Source organism: Rhipicephalus microplus, chromosome X (assembly GCF_043290135.1).
Source record: "Rhipicephalus microplus isolate Deutch F79 chromosome X, USDA_Rmic, whole genome shotgun sequence".
In the NCBI taxonomy this organism is placed as follows: domain Eukaryota; kingdom Metazoa; phylum Arthropoda; class Arachnida; order Ixodida; family Ixodidae; genus Rhipicephalus; species Rhipicephalus microplus.
In genome coordinates, this window is record NC_134710.1 from 258055161 (window position 1) to 258072925 (window position 17765).

General features: G+C 43.6%; 6 non-coding genes across 6 annotated transcripts; all 6 read right to left on the bottom strand.

The window, feature by feature from the left end:
* Positions 1 to 4943: 4943 nt before the first annotated feature.
* On the bottom strand, positions 4944 to 5016 carry TRNAR-UCG (transfer RNA arginine (anticodon UCG)). The gene has a single exon. It is a non-coding gene; the product is annotated as a tRNA-Arg (tRNA).
* A 5787-nt stretch (positions 5017 to 10803) lies between these two features.
* On the bottom strand, positions 10804 to 10876 carry TRNAR-UCG (transfer RNA arginine (anticodon UCG)). The gene has a single exon. It is a non-coding gene; the product is annotated as a tRNA-Arg (tRNA).
* Positions 10877 to 11306: 430 nt separating this feature from the next.
* On the bottom strand, positions 11307 to 11379 carry TRNAR-UCG (transfer RNA arginine (anticodon UCG)). Its single transcript has one exon. It is a non-coding gene; the product is annotated as a tRNA-Arg (tRNA).
* A 3383-nt stretch (positions 11380 to 14762) lies between these two features.
* On the bottom strand, positions 14763 to 14835 carry TRNAR-UCG (transfer RNA arginine (anticodon UCG)). The gene has a single exon. It is a non-coding gene; the product is annotated as a tRNA-Arg (tRNA).
* A 954-nt stretch (positions 14836 to 15789) lies between these two features.
* TRNAR-UCG (transfer RNA arginine (anticodon UCG)) lies at positions 15790 to 15862 on the bottom strand. Its single transcript has one exon. It is a non-coding gene; the product is annotated as a tRNA-Arg (tRNA).
* Positions 15863 to 15959: 97 nt separating this feature from the next.
* Positions 15960 to 16032, bottom strand: TRNAQ-UUG (transfer RNA glutamine (anticodon UUG)). Its single transcript has one exon. It is a non-coding gene; the product is annotated as a tRNA-Gln (tRNA).
* Between the last annotated feature and the right edge of the window lie 1733 nt (positions 16033 to 17765).

A 17765-nucleotide genomic window follows, 5' to 3' on the forward strand; every position in this document is an offset into this window, starting at 1 on the left:
GCTACCCTACACTCTGTGCTCTCAGCACTGCGTCGCACGCCGTATGATCAGCTTGTTTTCGAAATTTGATGCCTTCTCCACACTTTACACGAGAAAGGGCATCATGTGACGTTTCAGTGGCTGCCAAGTCACTGCGGCGTCATAGGGAACGAACATGCCAATACTGCCACACGGGCAGCTCTTGAAGGAACACGAGAAGAAGCCATACCACTTTCGCAGACCGATGCTGCCAGTAATATTCGAGGACTTGCGCGTATGGTGCCCACCAAGCAACGAGACGAATAGTCCACACCACCTGTCCTCTTTAAAGGCTCTCCGCATGCTCACTGGGATCAACCGAAGAGAAGCCACCCTTCTTCATCGCTTACGGCTAGGGGTGGCATATACAAAATCTTATTAATTTGTCATAGGAATGGCCGACAACGCTGTCTGCGATGCCTGTCATTGCGAAGAGACGCTACACCACATCCTGTGCGACTGTCCGTTGTATGACATCCAGAGACAGTCACTGGCGTCCGTTATTGCGCGCATCGACAACAGCCAAATGTCCATGGACACTATTCTTTCAAGTTCCCGAGAGAAGACATGGCAACAGAAGGCGACAAAAGTACTGTCGAAATTTCTACGCGACACGGACTTGAACAAGCGGCTGTAACAGCAATGTCTCACACCACGAAAGACAAGACTGGACTATGAGTGAGTGTGCACGCGCGTGCCGCCTAATGTGCTGTATTTACATCTCTTCCCTCTCTCCTCTCTATCTTTCATCTACCCTATCCCCCTCCCATGTGCAGGGTAGCAAATCGGCTGCTTATAGGCTGGTTAACCTCCCTGCCATTCTTTTCCTCCCAGTTTCCTTCCTTGATTGTACGCTAACTCTGGATGTGCAAAGGGCCTGTAGCACAAACCAGATTTTAGCGACAAGAAAAAGGTTACACCTTTGCTTTTGCGAACATTGAAAGGTCCATACCACCAAACTTCTTTGTGTTTTCCTTGAATATCTTGCATTCACTAGTCCAGTTGTCTTTAGAGTCTCGGAAATGCTGTAGCAGGACCCCGAGGTACCTCATAGGCACAGAATACCACTTGATACCTTCGATTTCAGTGGGTCTGTTTTCCCACTCTCCATACGACATACCTACTGACTTGCCCCAGTTAATCACTCTACCTGTCATTTTACAGAAATACTTTGCCACTACGGTCGCTTTGGTGACACTTTCCTTGTCAGCACAAAACACCGCTACGTCATCCGCGTACCCTAGAAGCTTCACTTCACTCATGCCAAATTTCTATACTAATATTTCATTGCACGACAGTTCTTTCAAACAAAAAGGCTCTAAGTATAACGCGAATAGCAAGGGCGACAAAGAACACCCTTTCCTCAAAGAAGGTTTTACAAAAATGCTTTCCGATATTGATTTGTTTACTACGAGCTTAGATATAACTTTATCGTAACACATTCTCACACCCTCTGTCAAGATGGATTCGACATTCACGTGCTCCTGTAGAGTAAAAAGAATTTGATGTGTCACCTTATCGAACGCCTTCTCAAGATTCAACTGCAATATTGCGATTTTTCTGAGAGATCATCACAACACTCAAGGGCTGTTCTTGCGAGATGTATTTTGATCAGGATTGATCGCCCTTTTATTCCACACGTCTGATGTGGCTCTACTAGAGCCTTTATAACAGACTGCGGTCGCCCTCCGAGAACCTTAGTATAGACTTTGCGGTCCGTAATTGCATGACTGATGGGGCAATATGCCCATACTGAAAGTAGTGCCTGAGCAACGTCACTCGTCAGTATTAGGATAACATAACTTTTGCGAAAAGAGGGCGGAAGAAATCGTTTCTCATGTGCATCTTTTATTCGCCGTGAAGGATTATCGCTATGTCCTCCTTGAAAGCCTTATAGAAAGCTGCGCCCAGACCATCTGGGTCTGGGGTTTTGCCTGCAGCTAACTTGCTGATCTCAGTTTCAATTTTTCCAACACTAATGAGTTGTTCCAGGTTAAACTTTACATCATCATCTAACTATGGTAGCATACTTAAATATTAACTTTCAGATCCTTCATCACGCTCTTATACTTCTCCTAAAATTTTGCGGTAATGTTCTTGAAAAGCACGCTGAATATTGTTTTTGTCCCGCACTCTTTCGTTGCGATATGTCATTGCTTTTATCTCATTAAATACTGCGTACCTTTTTTCGTCCGAAAATGCCTTTTTGTCGGTTGTTCTCCGCACCATAATCTTTCTGCGTGTGCACGTATAACCGCAACGCTGTATTTGTCTTGCTGAGTGCTTTGCAGGTGGGGTTTAATTTCTTTTATTTTCTTCCAGTAAATGCCTGGATAAGCTCATGCCGTGGCTAAATAAAAGTTAAGTTGAGAATCAAGTTCTTTTTCTTTTCTATTCTTTTCTTTCAGTAGTTTAGATGATCTTTCTCACGCAATTAACTTCGTCTCCTGTATAAAGCATTTCCATGCCTCTGCAAGACTTTTGTGCTCTTTCTAAAGAAGCTCCAGAATACTTTGTTTACTTTGTCTGCAAAAACATCATCGTCAATCAGCTTATTGTTCAGCTTCCACAGCTCCTAGTTAAACTTTGGTTTTCGGGGGCCTAATGCAACTATAACTAAACAGTGATCACTGAACGAAACGGATTTATCTTCATCATTGGTGCACGATGTAATCAAATGTACAGTCATATACACCTGGTCTAGCCTTACATGGCTAACTTCTTGAAAATGTGTGAAATTCGGTGCTGAATCACGTGTCATAACGTAACCCACGTCAACAAAAATTTTGTTCACCAACTATCTCTGACAACATTTGTGCACTCGCATCACGAACTGGTGGACATCGCACTCTGTCTTCCGCATAGCACACACAATTGACATATCCCAACAATAAAACATTCTTTTCACAATTTAGGTAACCCTTTAATTCATCAAAAAACCCTTTGCGCTCGCTCTCCTGATTAGGTACATACACGCATATCACTCGCCACTCCACAGTGCCAATTATGAAGTCACACATTGTTAGTCGGCCATTGGCATCAGTCAAAACACGTTCAGATATTACTTCTACAACACGCTTAATGAAGATTGCACATCCACCAGCTTTACCTACAGAATGCGATACGCTAACAAAGTACCGCGGCCGGAAAGGTTCTACCCTTCAGACCGTTCCTTCTTCGGTTGCCATTTCAGTTTCTTGCAGAACGACTATGTTTAGATCATTTACCAAAAACAACCTGATTAAGTGGTACTGCTTTCATTTAGAGCCCAGGCCCCTTACATTATTACTACCAATGCGTAAAGATATGCTTTTGTCATCACTTTTCTTTCAAAGAAGCAACGGACCGGGGAAATAGCCATTCTTACGGTCAACTTGCAGCACACTCACGTTCAGTAACAATGCTACGCAGTACATGTCTTTGACTCTGCTGTCGCTGCTCGATGCTTTCCTTTTGAGTTTCATTGCTTGACTTTTTTGTCTATTCGGCATATTCTCCTGCATTTTTTTCCACCATGCGAGCCCCTGCACCCCCCAACCCAAGAAACACGACAAAGATAAAAAACAATGCACACACATTATCCCATCATGTCGGCGCACTCGCCTGCGGCTTCCTCAGAGTTGTTGAGTTCGGTTGAGGTTTGAAAGTCGGTCGGCGACCAGGCGTCGTCTTCGAAAGTTGCACGCCTTGAACCGCTTGGCGTTTCACCGGTTCTTCATTGTTGCTGTCCTCCCGGGCTCTTTTCGTGGCCGCAACACTTGCAGTAGCGTCCATTGGTGTTCCTTTATAGACTTGCTTCGTCCATGGATTTTTGGCGCTGTCTGTCTGGGCGACCATTATCCTGACGTCCTCGGTCGGCATTTATTCTTTTCCATTTTTGGGTTCATCTTCATTTTCGCTCCCAATGTCTTCTTTTACTGCTTCTTGTGTAGTTTCTTGTACATTGTGTTCTTGATTAGTGCTTAATCCTGCAGCCACTTCTTCCACATCAGCGGCGTAAGTGTTGTGTTCTAAAAATAAATCATCCAGTGTTGATGGGCCGGCAATTTCAGCATACGTCTTCACGCACTGGCTCTCGTCGTGTCCAAATCGACGGCAGACAGTGGAGCGTGGGGCGTGACACTCCCCCTTGATATGCCCTGTGCGTTTGCCCATCAAACCTAACGGAGGCCTTCCATGGGCCACAATAAGCGCCATCATACCAGCTATGCGAAGCTGATGCGGCAGGTGATCGACTCTCACGCCATGCTTCAGCTTGATTGTCAAAGATCTCTTTGTCGACCCTTTATCCGTTATTCCATACACTCGCCAGCGTTCTCTGGATACTTCAGTAACTTTTCCGCACGAGGCGAGTGCTGTACGTATGTACGTCTTCGTCGTGCACATAGCGAAGGAGCCAGAATACCGTCAATCGCACGTCCTGGTTGGCTGGATAAATATCAGACAGTTGCGATCTTCACTTTTAGGTCGCAAAGCGCCAGCATTTTCTTTGTAGTCTCAGGGTACCTGAACGTCACCGCCCAAATGTGATTCAACTGGAACGCCCCAAAGGGGACAGACTTCAGGGAGCATTCCTAGACGAGCCAAAGTGTCCCTGAAATCTTCGGCGCGGAAGGGCCTTGCCTTTACGTCTCTGTGAGAAACTGTGTTCAAAACACATGGTCCTGTTAGCAACTGCGGCAAAATGACTTGATACTCCTTGTTTTATATATGAGTGATCCTGTTTCCGCGACTTGATTGAGCCGCAAACACCGCCCCTTCGAAACGAAGCATTCTTCGTCCACACGACACGGTAGCCAGAAGTAGCATCCATTAGACCCCGCGGACACTTCTCTTTGTCGGAGAGAAATGAAAAGAAACAGAGATGGTACAGCATGCTTTAACTTATTCAAATCGCGAATAAAATCTAACGAGAAAAAAAAAACCGTCCGCAACAGGATTTGAACCTGCAATCTTCTGATCCGAAGTCAGGCACCTTATCCGTTAGGCCACACGGACACTACTGTTTAATGGAGTAAAATGAAATGTAACAGAGAAGGTGCAGCATGCTTTAACTCATTCACCACCGCGAATAAAAAAATAACGAGAAAAAAATCATCTGCGACAGGACTCGAACCTGCAACCTTCTGATCCGAAGTCAGACGCTTTATCTATTAGGCCACTTTTTTTCTTTATTCAGCGTTAAATACATCTTGTACACACATTAATACAAACACTTTCGCAAGGAGTACGAACAAGCATTTAAAAACGCGAAACACACTTTGTTTGGTGTAATATGATTAAAAGCATTTAAGCGCCACCAGTTCATTCAATACAGGCAGCCACTCTGGTTGCTCATCTCCTGCATTAATCATCTCTCTTATATAGGCTATGCTTTCAATGAAGCATTCTCTGGCAGAGCAAGCATTAACATCAAGATGACAATATGCCATGCATGCTCTCCAGATAGCGGGCATACTTAACAACATAAACATATCATACGGTATGCCAGTGTCACTAAAAACAGGTAGAAAATGGATTCCATAAGGCGTTAAAGGTAGTTCTTTTTTTAAAGTTTGTTGCAGAATGTCCCAAAAAAGTAGCGTTCAAGCAATCTAAAAAATGATCATTGCTCTCTGACTTGTGACATAAAAGACAATTACCAGACCATGGAACAAATAAACCTTTTTCCTGTAGCCATGGTTTTCCAGGAAGCGTGCCGGTGTGTAGTTGAAAGAAAAATGTCTTTGCTTATGGTCGTAGCCCCATTATCTTAACCCTTTTCAGGACGTTTTTCCCAGGACCTTTTCCGTAGATTATCCATTAGGCCACGCGGACACTTTTCTTTATTAGAGCGAAATGAAACGTAACAGAGAAAGTGCAGCATGCTTTAACTCATTCACCACCGGGAATAAAAAATAACGAGGAAAAAAAAAACCTGTCTGTGACAGGACTCGAACCTGCAATCTTCGGATCCGAAGTCAGACGCCTTATCTATTAGGCCACGCGCACACTTTTTTTCTTCAATGAATAAAATTATCACCAGTAAAGTACACGGAACATACTTCATCAGAAGTCAGGCAAACACACACAAGCGTCAAGAACGGGAAGCCACTCCGGAACGGGGTCAAAAGTCTCAACAACACTGCGCACTTGAGCAGCTGCTTCTCAGAAGACAGATCTCGTCGACCGTGGTGGCTCGGCGTGTCTATCGATCATGCGACTTTTCCATAATGAATAAAGTCCCAACAACATAAACAAGTCATAAGGAGTACTATCAGTCAGACTCTTTTTGAACGAAAGGAACCTAATACCATGAGCTGTGGTTGGAAGTTCTTTTCTTAACGTTCTTTTTAGAATGTCTCAAAAATAAAAAAGCACCACGACAATGAATAAAACAATGCTCTATAGTATCAGGTTGGTTGCAGAGTCTACAATTCACTGTCCAGGGTACGTATATTGATTTTTCATTCAGCCACATTTTCACTGGCAGCGTGGAAGTGTGCAGTTTAAAGAAAAATGTTTTCGCTGAAGGAGATATACATATTCTACGTACACAAAAGAATACAACGTGACCAGGCAGAAGCAAATATGGCTTTCGATAAACAGGTTCGGGGAAAAGGTTATTCACAAGTGCAGCGGTTAAATTTGTTCTGTTAATAGTGTACAGAACCTGGCTTTCAAATAACTGACAGTATCAACAATTTCTTTTAGGAATCCCCGCAACGGGAATTCCCTAGGAACGCTTGTTGTGTCATGAATAAAAGAAAGGTGGTAACATAGGCGGTTACGAAGAACCACTAATAGAAATGGGTGGCACACATCCTTGAGGTAGAAAAATCGCAGCAACAACTGTCGCACGAACAAATGCACAAGGCCGAGGCCACCCTTTTCAAGTGGAAGAAAAAGATTGTCTCTTCTCATGGGTTCCCAGGAAGAGCTCCAAATAAAGCAGGCAAATATCCTATGAAAGGCTTGAATGTGTACCCGAGAGCAATGCAGCACCTGCAGAATATAAATAAGCTTCGATTCAAGGAATATATTGCACGCTTTCGCTCTGGCGAAAATGGAAAGTTCCCGTCCGTGCCATGTTGCCACCTTTTGGCGGATCGTAGTTATCGCAGTGGTCCAGTGTGGGCCGCTGTTACGATAGTTATCGAGATGCACACCAAGGTATTTCATAGGAGTCGCATTCCAATGATTATTTTCGAAGACCGAAGGAGTTTGGGCCCACATGCCTAGCCAAAATCCACTACTTTTATAAAAATTTATGCTGGCTCCATCGACTTCACAGAAACGTAAAGTAGTGTTGACTGCTTCTTGAACGCTGGGTTTATCAGCACAAAAGAAGGCAATGTCATCTGCATAAGCTAGAACTTTAACATCATATCTTCAGCATCATATCGGTAGCCTCTTATGCTGGACTTTAGAAGCACACTTAAACATAGTGGTTCCAGATAAATTGCAAAAAGCAAAGGTGACAGCGGACATCCCTGACGTACAGATGAATTTAACTCTATTATATTGGAAAGTGCGTGATTTACAATTAGCCTAGTTGTGCACTTCCTATAACAGAGTGAGATACCATTGTATGGTACATCACCCAACTGCAGGTGTTTTAGGAGCCGGAACAAAAAAAGCATGCTGTACCTTATCAAATGCTTTTGCAAGGTCTATTTGAAGGAGGGCTACTTGGCCCATGCTACCATCAATACACTCAAGAACTGAACGTGCAATATGAATGTTTGTCTGTATAGAGCGCCCACGAATTCCACATGTTTGGTGGTCACCTACACATTTAGTGATCTCTGTCTGTAGCCGATTTGTCAACAATTTAGCAAATATTTTTAGTCAACGTTACATAATAATATAGGCCTGTATTCGTTAACTCTCTTTAACGCGTCAGGATCAGCACTTTTTGGGATTAATGTTGTATGGCTCTGATAGAAAGAAGGAGGAAGTTCACCACGATCATAAGCCTCTTCAAACAGTTGCTTAAGGAAAGGTATCAGAAGTTCCCGAAAAGCTATGTAAAATTCACCACTAAGACCATCTGGGCCAGGAGTTTTGTTTTTCTGCAACGTTGTTATTGCAAATCTGATTTCCTCTGTGGTTATTGGCCCCTCTACAGTGAGTCTATCATCATCTTGTAACTGAAGCACAAGGGCAATGAAATGGTTAGCTTCTTCTTTAAAATTCTCCTGAAGCTCAGCCGCGGTGAATAAACATTTGTAATAATCTTCAAATGCAGCTCTTATTTCATATGTCTCTGTGCAAAGGGAACCCCACGACTCAATTTGCAGTATCTGTTTAGAAAGTGCATATCTCTTTTCATCCCCGAGGGATTTTTAGTGGGTTCTTCTTCAATGAAATGGGTAACACGGGAACGAATCTTAGCTCTTCTGTATAAATCTGTATCATGTTTTTGTATCTGTGCTCGAATCCCATTTATCTCGTCCCCGTACAATCCCGGCTGTTGACTTTCAAAAGTATAGAGCTTATGAAGTAAATCATAAAGATACCGCCTTTCAGCTTTTTTTCTTTGCGCTATTTCGCATGAAATACCAATTGCCTGATACTTGACTCTTTCTTTGAACCTTTCCCGTTGAGCAAAAATTGGCAGCTGTCGACACTGTGTTACCTCTTGTACAGATTCTTTTACTATTTTAACAAAACGATCTTCGCGCAACAAGTGTTCATTAAGCTTCCATAGGTCCCAGTTTAGAGGGGTTTTACGAAAATTTTCAAAACCCCAAGAAACAGTGACCAAGCAATGGTCTGTAAAAAGTATGGGCTTTACAGCATAATTATGAATGTGAGACCATAAGCTTAGAGATACATATACACGGTCAAGCCGAGCATGAGAGATGCCTTGAAAGTGCGTGAACCTCACCGAGGAAGGTGCATGCGCTCCCACATCTATTAAATTGTGGTTTCTGCAGTAAGGCTGCACTTGCATCATAACGATTTGTTATATATGAATGATCTTTCGCGTCACAAACACAATTAAAGTCTCCAAAACCTACCAAAGTTCTGTCAGTGTTTAGTAGCGAAGTTCAAGAAAGGAAAAAAGAATTCCTTTCATTCACTTTGGAGGGAGCATAGACACAGATAAACCTCCAATTATGGGAATGAAAAGATAAGTCGCAACAAATGAGGCATCCTTCCCCATCAGCATGTAGTGACGTCAAAATATGATTCAAGTGCTTTCTAACCGATAAAAAGCATCCAGCGGATGGACCACGCGCTGGGCTGATGTATAAATTGTAATCACGGAAAACTTCCAGTGCAAGATCGGCGTCAGGAGCAGCAGAAATCTTAGTCTCTTGCACTGCAAGTACATCAATGTTGTACTGCTCAAGCACGTGGCGCAACTGCCACTGACGCCTTACATTCTTCAAGCCACGTACGTTGAGTGTCGCTACACACATGGGAAACGTTAGCGCGGTAGCCATTTTGATATCTTAGAACTTCTGTAGGTCACCTTTAGCCACAGGACAACCTGTGGCTTTACCTCCATTGCACTTTTTGGGATCACTTTGCTCAGGACGCTGGCATAGGCGGCGCGTCTCTCGGTCCCCATAAAAGGTGACACGTGCACCGCACGAAGACACTTGCTCTGTCGTGTCTGGCGCACTCGTTGTTGCTTCATCGGTGACCGGTGCCTGACGCTTCCTTGTCTGACTGCTATCCATTCCTTCTTGTTCCTAATTGTCAGGAGGCTTGTCTTTAAGGACTTCCAAGTAGTGTTCGTCTGCAGCATTGCATTCATTTATGCTTTACCTGGCGTCGTTAGCGGTGTTATTTTGCGTGCCAAGGGTATCCATGGACAAGTGTTCAGCTTCCTTTAGGGCACCTTCTGCTCCTCCCGCAGCTTATCATGTCGCATCAACTACCTCAGTGACATCCATAAGATGATCCAGACATTGCTCTTCTGTGCCTTGGCCAGAACGGAGTTTGTTGGCATAAGTCGCCACGCAGGCATCCGACGAGTGACCAAAACGCTGGGTGTGCAAGCACCTCGGTGTTTTGCACTGAAGTCGTACATGCCCCACTCACTTGCACCGAAGACGGCCTACCGGGAATAAGTACGAGGCATTGATGGCCAGAGATTGACATAAGGTGTGGTATTGAGCTCACAGTGATGGTGTCCTTGAGCTCCAAGGCAACGTCTCTATTTGTTGTCATCCATTGTTCCATTCCTGCACATCTCCATGCCTCTCTTTCAACGGACTTCACAACGCCGTAAGCTTAAAACGCCTCTTCAACACGTCGTGATTCGAGATGAGGTGGAAGCCAAAGAAGTTTCAGCCTAATATTCTTGGTCTCCGGATCTAGCACCATGCACTTAAGCCCTTTTACACGGAGCTCACCACAAGTGACGAGTTTCTGTTTCGCCGTGCTGCTTGCACACGTAACCATCCATACGTGGCTCATTTGATACTGGCCAACTCCTATATTGTCCGCTGTGCTCACCACATTAAGCAGCGCGTCACGGAAGTCTGGGGCACGGTACGGCCTACCACTCAAGTCGGCATGAAGGAAAACGGAATTCAAAACGTCGTTACCGGTTGGAAGACGTGGCAGGACTACATTATAGCGTGAGTCTTCATCATGAAACGAAGGCGATGATCCTCGGCCGTTGGCCGACACGCCGATATCAGCAGAGAGCAGAGGGCATTACCAGCAGAGAGCTTCGCGGACACCTTTGTTTGTTAGTGAGAAATAAATGTAACAGAGAAGGTACAGCATGCTTTAACCCATTCACCACCGTGAATAAAAAAATAACGAGGAATAAAAAAAAACTATCCGCGACAGGACTCGAACCTGCAATCTTCTGATCCGAAGTCAGACGCCTTATCCATTAGGCCACGCGGACACTTCCTTTTATTAGAGCGAATCGAATTGTAACAGAGAATGTGCAGCATGCAATAACTCATTCACCAACGGGAAAAAGTAACGAGGAAAGAAAAACCGTCCACGACAGGACTCGAACCTGCAATCTACCGATCCGAAGTCAGACGCCTTATCTATTAGGCCACGCGGACACTTTTGTTTGTTAAAGAGAAATTTAATGTAACAGAGAAGGTACAGCATGCTTTAACCCAATACCAACGGGAATAAAAAAAAAAACGAGGAAAAAAAACCGCCCGCCACAGGACACAAACCTTCAATCGTCTGATCCAAAGTCAGACGCCTTTTCCATGATGCCACGCGGACACGTTTCTTTATTAGAGCGAAATGAAATGTAAGAGAGAAGGTACAGCATGCTTTAACCCATTCACCACCGTAATAACGAGAAAAAAAACCGTCCGCGACAGGCCTCGAACCTGCAATATTCTGATGCGAAGTCAGACGCCTTATCCATTAGGCCACGCAGACAATTTCTCTTCGTTATAGCGAAATGAAATGTAACATAGAAGGTACTGCATGCTTTAACTCGTTCACCTCCGGGAAAAAAAAACGTGGAAAAAAAGCCATCCGCGACAGGACTCGAATATGCAATCTTCTGATCCGAAGTCAGACGCCTTATCTATTAGCACACGCGGACACTTTTGTTTGTTAGAGAGAAATTTAATGTAACAGAGAAGGTACAGCATGCTTTCACCTATTCACCACCGGGAATAAAAAAATAACGAGGAAAAAAACCGTCGGCGGCAGGAATCGAACCTGCAATCTTCTGATCCGAAGTCAGACGCCTTATCCTTTAGGCCAAGTGGACTTTTTTTTCTTTTTTTCCTGATGATCTTGACGCTCATTTCAAGGCTAGTTTTGTTTCTCTTGTGAATCCCTTGAAGGACAATAATTGAGTAGTCACTAAAGTACCCATTAATATACAGGAAATCGAGCAAGCAATCGACAACTTGCCTTTATTGAAAACACCAGGCCCTGATGGCATCTCAGGCAAATTTTAAAAAGCTTTCAAGAAAACACTTGCTCCTATATTGCTGAATATTTTCCAGATGAGTTATGACATGAATACACCCCCACGATTTTTTTGCAAAAGTCACACTGTGTTAATACCGAAAAGAACTGACAAGGAAAAACTTCGCTTAGTCGAGGGCTACAGACCAATATCGCTGTCAAACGTGGACTACAATATTTTCGCAAAAGTTTTAGCAAATAGGTTGCAATTTGCTATGTCGATCCTCATTGGGTCTCATCAGACATGTGGGATCAGAGGTCGATTCATGCAAACCAATATACATGTCACTCGAACAGTGCTTCAATACTGTCATGGTTCTCAAAAACATCTTGCAATGCTACAGGTAGACCTTGCAAAAGCTTTTGATCGTGTTCGTCATTCCTTCCTTTTTAGGGGCGAAGCTCCTTAGGGCGTGGGCTGTGCGTCCCCTGTAGCCTGTATGTAGCCACCTCTAGTTTAGTTCTTGCAGTGTTCACTAGATGGCGGTACCGTCTTCTGTATGTAGCCACTTCTCGTTTAGTTCTTGTAGTGTTTACTAGATGGTGGTACTTGTAGCTGATGATGAAAAGATGCAAGATGTTATAAACTAGAAAGCGGTACTTGTAGTTGATGAAAGACGCGAGATCTTATAAAATAGGAATGATGTCACATATGGCGCGTGTCATTGGTTGAAGGCAATCGTTCGATTTAGTGCGGCGACGTACGCTAGGGGGAGCGATGTAATAAAATCGAGTGGGCAAAATGTACAGAGGATTCATGGTTTACCAGGTTTACCTCCGAAGCTTCGCCCACTCATCATCATTCACGTCGTGGATATGGCGGAATTTTTTCTCTTCTCGAACAAGCTAATGTTGGCAAAGTTGTTCCTAAAGGCGTTAAATTATGCTATAATGAATGCTCAACTCGTCTGATAGTTAATGGTCAACTCTCCAAGCCAGTTTCTATTCGCTCTTCTGTAAAACAGTGATGCCCGATGTCACCTCTTTTATTTGCACTTTATCTAGAACCACTGTGCTTAAGCATAATACTGTCGAGTTGCATTCGTGGCTTTAGAATATTAGGCAGTGAGGTTAAAGTATTGGCTTATGTACACGATGTCGCATTCTTTTGCACAGATAAACCAAGTGTCCAAAATGTGGTATATACTATTGAAAAGTTTGGCGTAGTATCAGGAGCTCGTCTAAATGCCTCTAAAAGGTTAGGGCTGTGGTTTGGCTTGTGGGGTAGCACACCGAACCACTTTGCAGGGATTAATTGGACAAGAACTCCTCCAACATACCTCGGTGTACCATTGCATGCATATAGATTCAGTGCGCATTACTGGAAGGAACGCGTCCCTAAGCTTGAACGACAGGCCCAGACATTTGTTCCCTATCGACTTTCGGTATTTGGGAGAGCTGAAGCTTGCAATACTTTCTTAGCGACAAAGCTTTACTATGTATTGCAACTTATTCATTGCGCAAGATTCTATATACAACGCTTTCATCGGATTTTCGCTACTTTCATATGGTCTTCGACTTTTGAGCCTATGCGTCGTGATAAGATATTCAAGCCAGTCAGTGAGGGTAGGTTAGGACTAAAACACCTTTATCTATGGCAAATAGTGTCCCGATTCTTCTTTTTTCGAGACAATTCCCATCCTGTAATTCGTTCCTTCTTGCAGGTTACACTTGCTGATTCCTTACTAGATTTAATTGTTTCATCCAACTTCTCCGAACGCCCATGCTTGTGGGGATTCATGCAGGAAATTTACCTCGCAGTTCAGTTCCTTAAAGCTCGCTTTTCTGTAGAATACCTGTACACAGTATCGCGCAAGGTGTTGTATAAGGACCTACTGAGTACACTCTTCCCACCTCCATTGTACCATTCACTGTACTCCAATCTTCCAGGTCACGATGTGTTGAAGCGAGTGCGCAAAATGTAAGTTCCACCAAATTCAAAAACATTCTTCTATGCACTCCACTCTGAAACATTGGCGGTAAACACATGGTTGGAAAGAAAAGGTATTTTCATTCCGTCTGTTAACTGCCGTCTATGTCATGTGCCGGAAATGATTGAACATTGCTTTGTTAGCTGCAAAGATGCCATACTGTTTTGGGATGTCCTTCAGCGAGCACTGAAAAAACGTTTCGTCATTAATTCTCACACAATACGTTATCTTCTACCAGCAACGCTTGATGAAGTACTGTACGATATGTTTTTCCTCATGGGCTTGCACAGCTTGTGGAAGACACGAATGCAAGACCGCAATGCAGAGCCCACCACCTCTTCAAGCGCACACTTCATTCAAATGGCTATCCACCTAAAAAACATTTACGGCGAGCTAGACTTTAGACCGCACTGGTACTCTGTCTTAGAGAACTGTTTGACCTCACCCCTTTTTTGTTTGTATAACGCGATGTGAAGAACTCTCCATGTAAGGAACTCGCGCTGTGTTAGCCATTTAGTGTTTATGAGTAACGCTTGAACGCTTACTTTCACGATTTGATTGTACTTTTGTTCGCTTGTTTTTGTCTTTATTGCCCAAGAACTTTATAAATACCATGGAAAAAAAATTAGGCCACGCGGACACTTTCGTTTCTTAGTGAGAAATTTAATGTAACAGAGAAGGTACCGCATGCTTTCACCCATTCGCCACCGGGAATAAAAAAATAACGAGGAAAAAAACCGTCCGCCACATGACTCGAATATGCAATCTTCTGATCCGAAGTCAGACGCCTTATCCATTAGCCCCCGCGGACAGTTTTGTTTGTTAGAGAGGAATTTTATGTAACAGAGAAGGTACAGCATGCTTTCACCCATTCACCACCGGGAATAAAAAGATAAGGAGGAAAAAAACCGTCCGCGACAGGACTCGAACCTGCAATCTTCTGATCCGAATTAAGACGCCTTATCCACTAGGCCACGCGGACACTTTCGTTTCTTAGTGAGAAATTAAATGTAACAGAAAAGGTACAGCAAGCTTTAACCCATTCACCAACGGGAATAAAAAAAACGTGAAAGAAATACTGTCCGCCACAGGACACGAATCTGCAATCGTCTGATCCGTAGTGAGACGCCTTATCTATGAGGCCACGCGGACACTTTTGTTTGTTAGAGAGCAATGACATGTAACAAAGAAGGTGCAGCATGCTTTAACTCATAAACCACCGGGAATAAAAAAATAACAAGGAAAAAAACCGTCCGCGACAGGACTCGAACCTGCAATCTTCTGATCCGAAGTCAGACGCCTCATCCATTAGGCCACGCGGTTACTTTGTCTTCATTAGAGCGAAATGAAATCTAACATAGAAGGTGCAGCATGCTTTCACTCATTCACCACCGGGAAAAAAATAACGAGGAAAGAATAAACCGTCCGTGACAGGACTCGAACCTGAAATATTCTGAACCGAAGTCAGACGCCTTATCCATTAGGCCACCTGGACACTTTTGTTTCTTAGTGAGAAATAATTGTAACAGAGAAGGTACAGCATGCTTTAACCCATCCACCACCGTGAATAAAAAAATAACGAGAAAAAAAACCATCCGCGACAGGACTCGAACCTGCAATCTTCTGATCTGAAGTCAGATGCCTTATTCATTAGGCCACGCGGACACTGTCGTTTATTAGTGAGAAATTAAATGTAACAGAGAAGGTACAGCAAGCTTTAACCCACTCACCACCGGGAATAAAAAAAAAACGAGGGAAAAAAAACCGTCCGCCACAAGACATGAACCTGCAATCGTCTGATCCGAAGTCAGACGTCTTATTCATTAGGCCACGCCGACACATTTGTTTGTTAAAGAGAAATTTATTGTAATAGAGAAGGTACAGCATGCTTTAACCCATTACCAACAGGAATAAAAAAATAACGTGGAAAAAAAACCGTCCGCGACAGGACTCGGACCTGCAATCTTCTGATCCGAAGTCAGACGCCTTATCCATTAGGCCACGCGGGCAGTTCTTCTTCATTAAAGCGAAAAGAAATGTAACATAGAAGGTGCAGCATGCTTGAACTCATTCAACACCAGGAAAAATATAACGAAGAAAAAAAACCGTCCGCGACAGGACTCGAACCTGCAATCTTCTGATCCAAAGACAGACGCCTTATCCATTAGGCCACGCGGACTTTTTTCTTCTTTATTGCCTGCTTCGCAAACAGTACAAATCAATATAAGGATACAGTGCAGTGTCACGTGTAAAAGCGCTGTCACATCTTCCTGCACATGGGGGTTAAAAAGGCGGACGCTTTATGCCCACCAACTTATCTAAACATGGCAACCACTCTGGCTTATGTTGTGCCTCGTATGCAGTCATCAAATACTGTTCACTTTCTATGAAGTACTCTCGAGCGGGCCGGGGATTCACGTCTACGTTTCGCACTGCCATCTGTGTTCGCCACGCACTGTGAAAAACCAATACCATGAACATATCGTAGGGCACACCGCCTACATTTATGACTGGCAAAAAACGGATGCCATACTGTGTAACTGGCAGGTCTTTCTTCAGGGTCCTTTGAAGGATGTCTCAGAGAAAGACTGCATCAGTACAGTCTTCAAAGATGTGGTCAACTGTCTCAAGTTTTCTGCAGAGAATGCAATCAACTGACGGAACGAATATTCCTTTTTCTTGGAGCCATGGATTGGTAGGAAGTGTGCCACTGTGAAGTTTGAAAAGGAATGTCTTCATTGATGGTCTAATTGGCATCTTCTTCACTCTTTTCAAGACATCATCCTCTGGCCCATTAGGGTACAGTGTTCTATACAGAGGTTCTGGCAACATGGTTTCTACAAGGTCCTTGTACAGTCTCTTTCGCGAAACCCCAGAGAGATACTCCATCGAAAATCGCACTCTCAATATTTCCAAAGCAGCAATCACTTCTTTCATGTACCCCATAGGTCTTTTTGTCACCCGATTGACTGTGGTTACAATAAAATCAGGCAAAAAATGGGACAGCCGCACATGTATCAACGTTCTAAAAAAAAACCGATCTGCTTGATCTCGTAAAAAAAACAGACCTAGATACTATCTGCCTCAGAAACAAGTGTACAAGACCAAGCCCCCCACTTTTCACAGAACGGAACAGATTTGTTCGGCTTGTCCTTTCCCACGTGGACGCCCAGATAAACACTGCCATCACTCTGTGTAGCTTTTGTACAGCAACACGTGACATGAATAGCACTTGTAAAAAATACCATACTCTTGAAATAAGAAATATGTTGCTCACTGTTGACCTCGTAAACATTGAGAAATCATGCCCACCCCACGTTTTTGTCTTGTCTCTTAGTTGCTCTGTCTCTTGTTTCCAATATTCTTTTGTGTCCCTTTAGTGTTGGAGAGGTACCACTTAAGTACTTGTCAGGTATAACCTTCCATGTAATGCTTTGAAATATTGATGGTGTGCTCTGCCAATTTCCGTGCCATATTCCAAGACATTTACACCAGTTGACTCTACTGTCAGTGCAATCACAGAAGAATTTCACATCGTTTAGTGCTTCTCTGATACTCTCCCGATCTTCGCAGAACACAGCAATATCGTCGGCGTAACTAAGTATTTTGACCTCTGCAGACATCAAATGAAACCCCCGCACCTGATCATTCTGTAGCACCTTCTGGCATAGAGGTTCTAAATAGATAGCAAAAAGCATTGCCGATGCAGGGAATCCTTGTTTTACATTCGATAAGACTTGTTTATTATCACTAAGCTGTTTGTTCATTACAATTTTCGTAGTGCATCTCGTGTACGCCATTCGGACTCCTTCCAACACCACAGACCCTATATTGACATAGTCAAGAATGCTGAAGAGTACATCATGGTTCACGCGGTCAAATGCCTTCTCGAAATCGATTTGTAGCATAGCT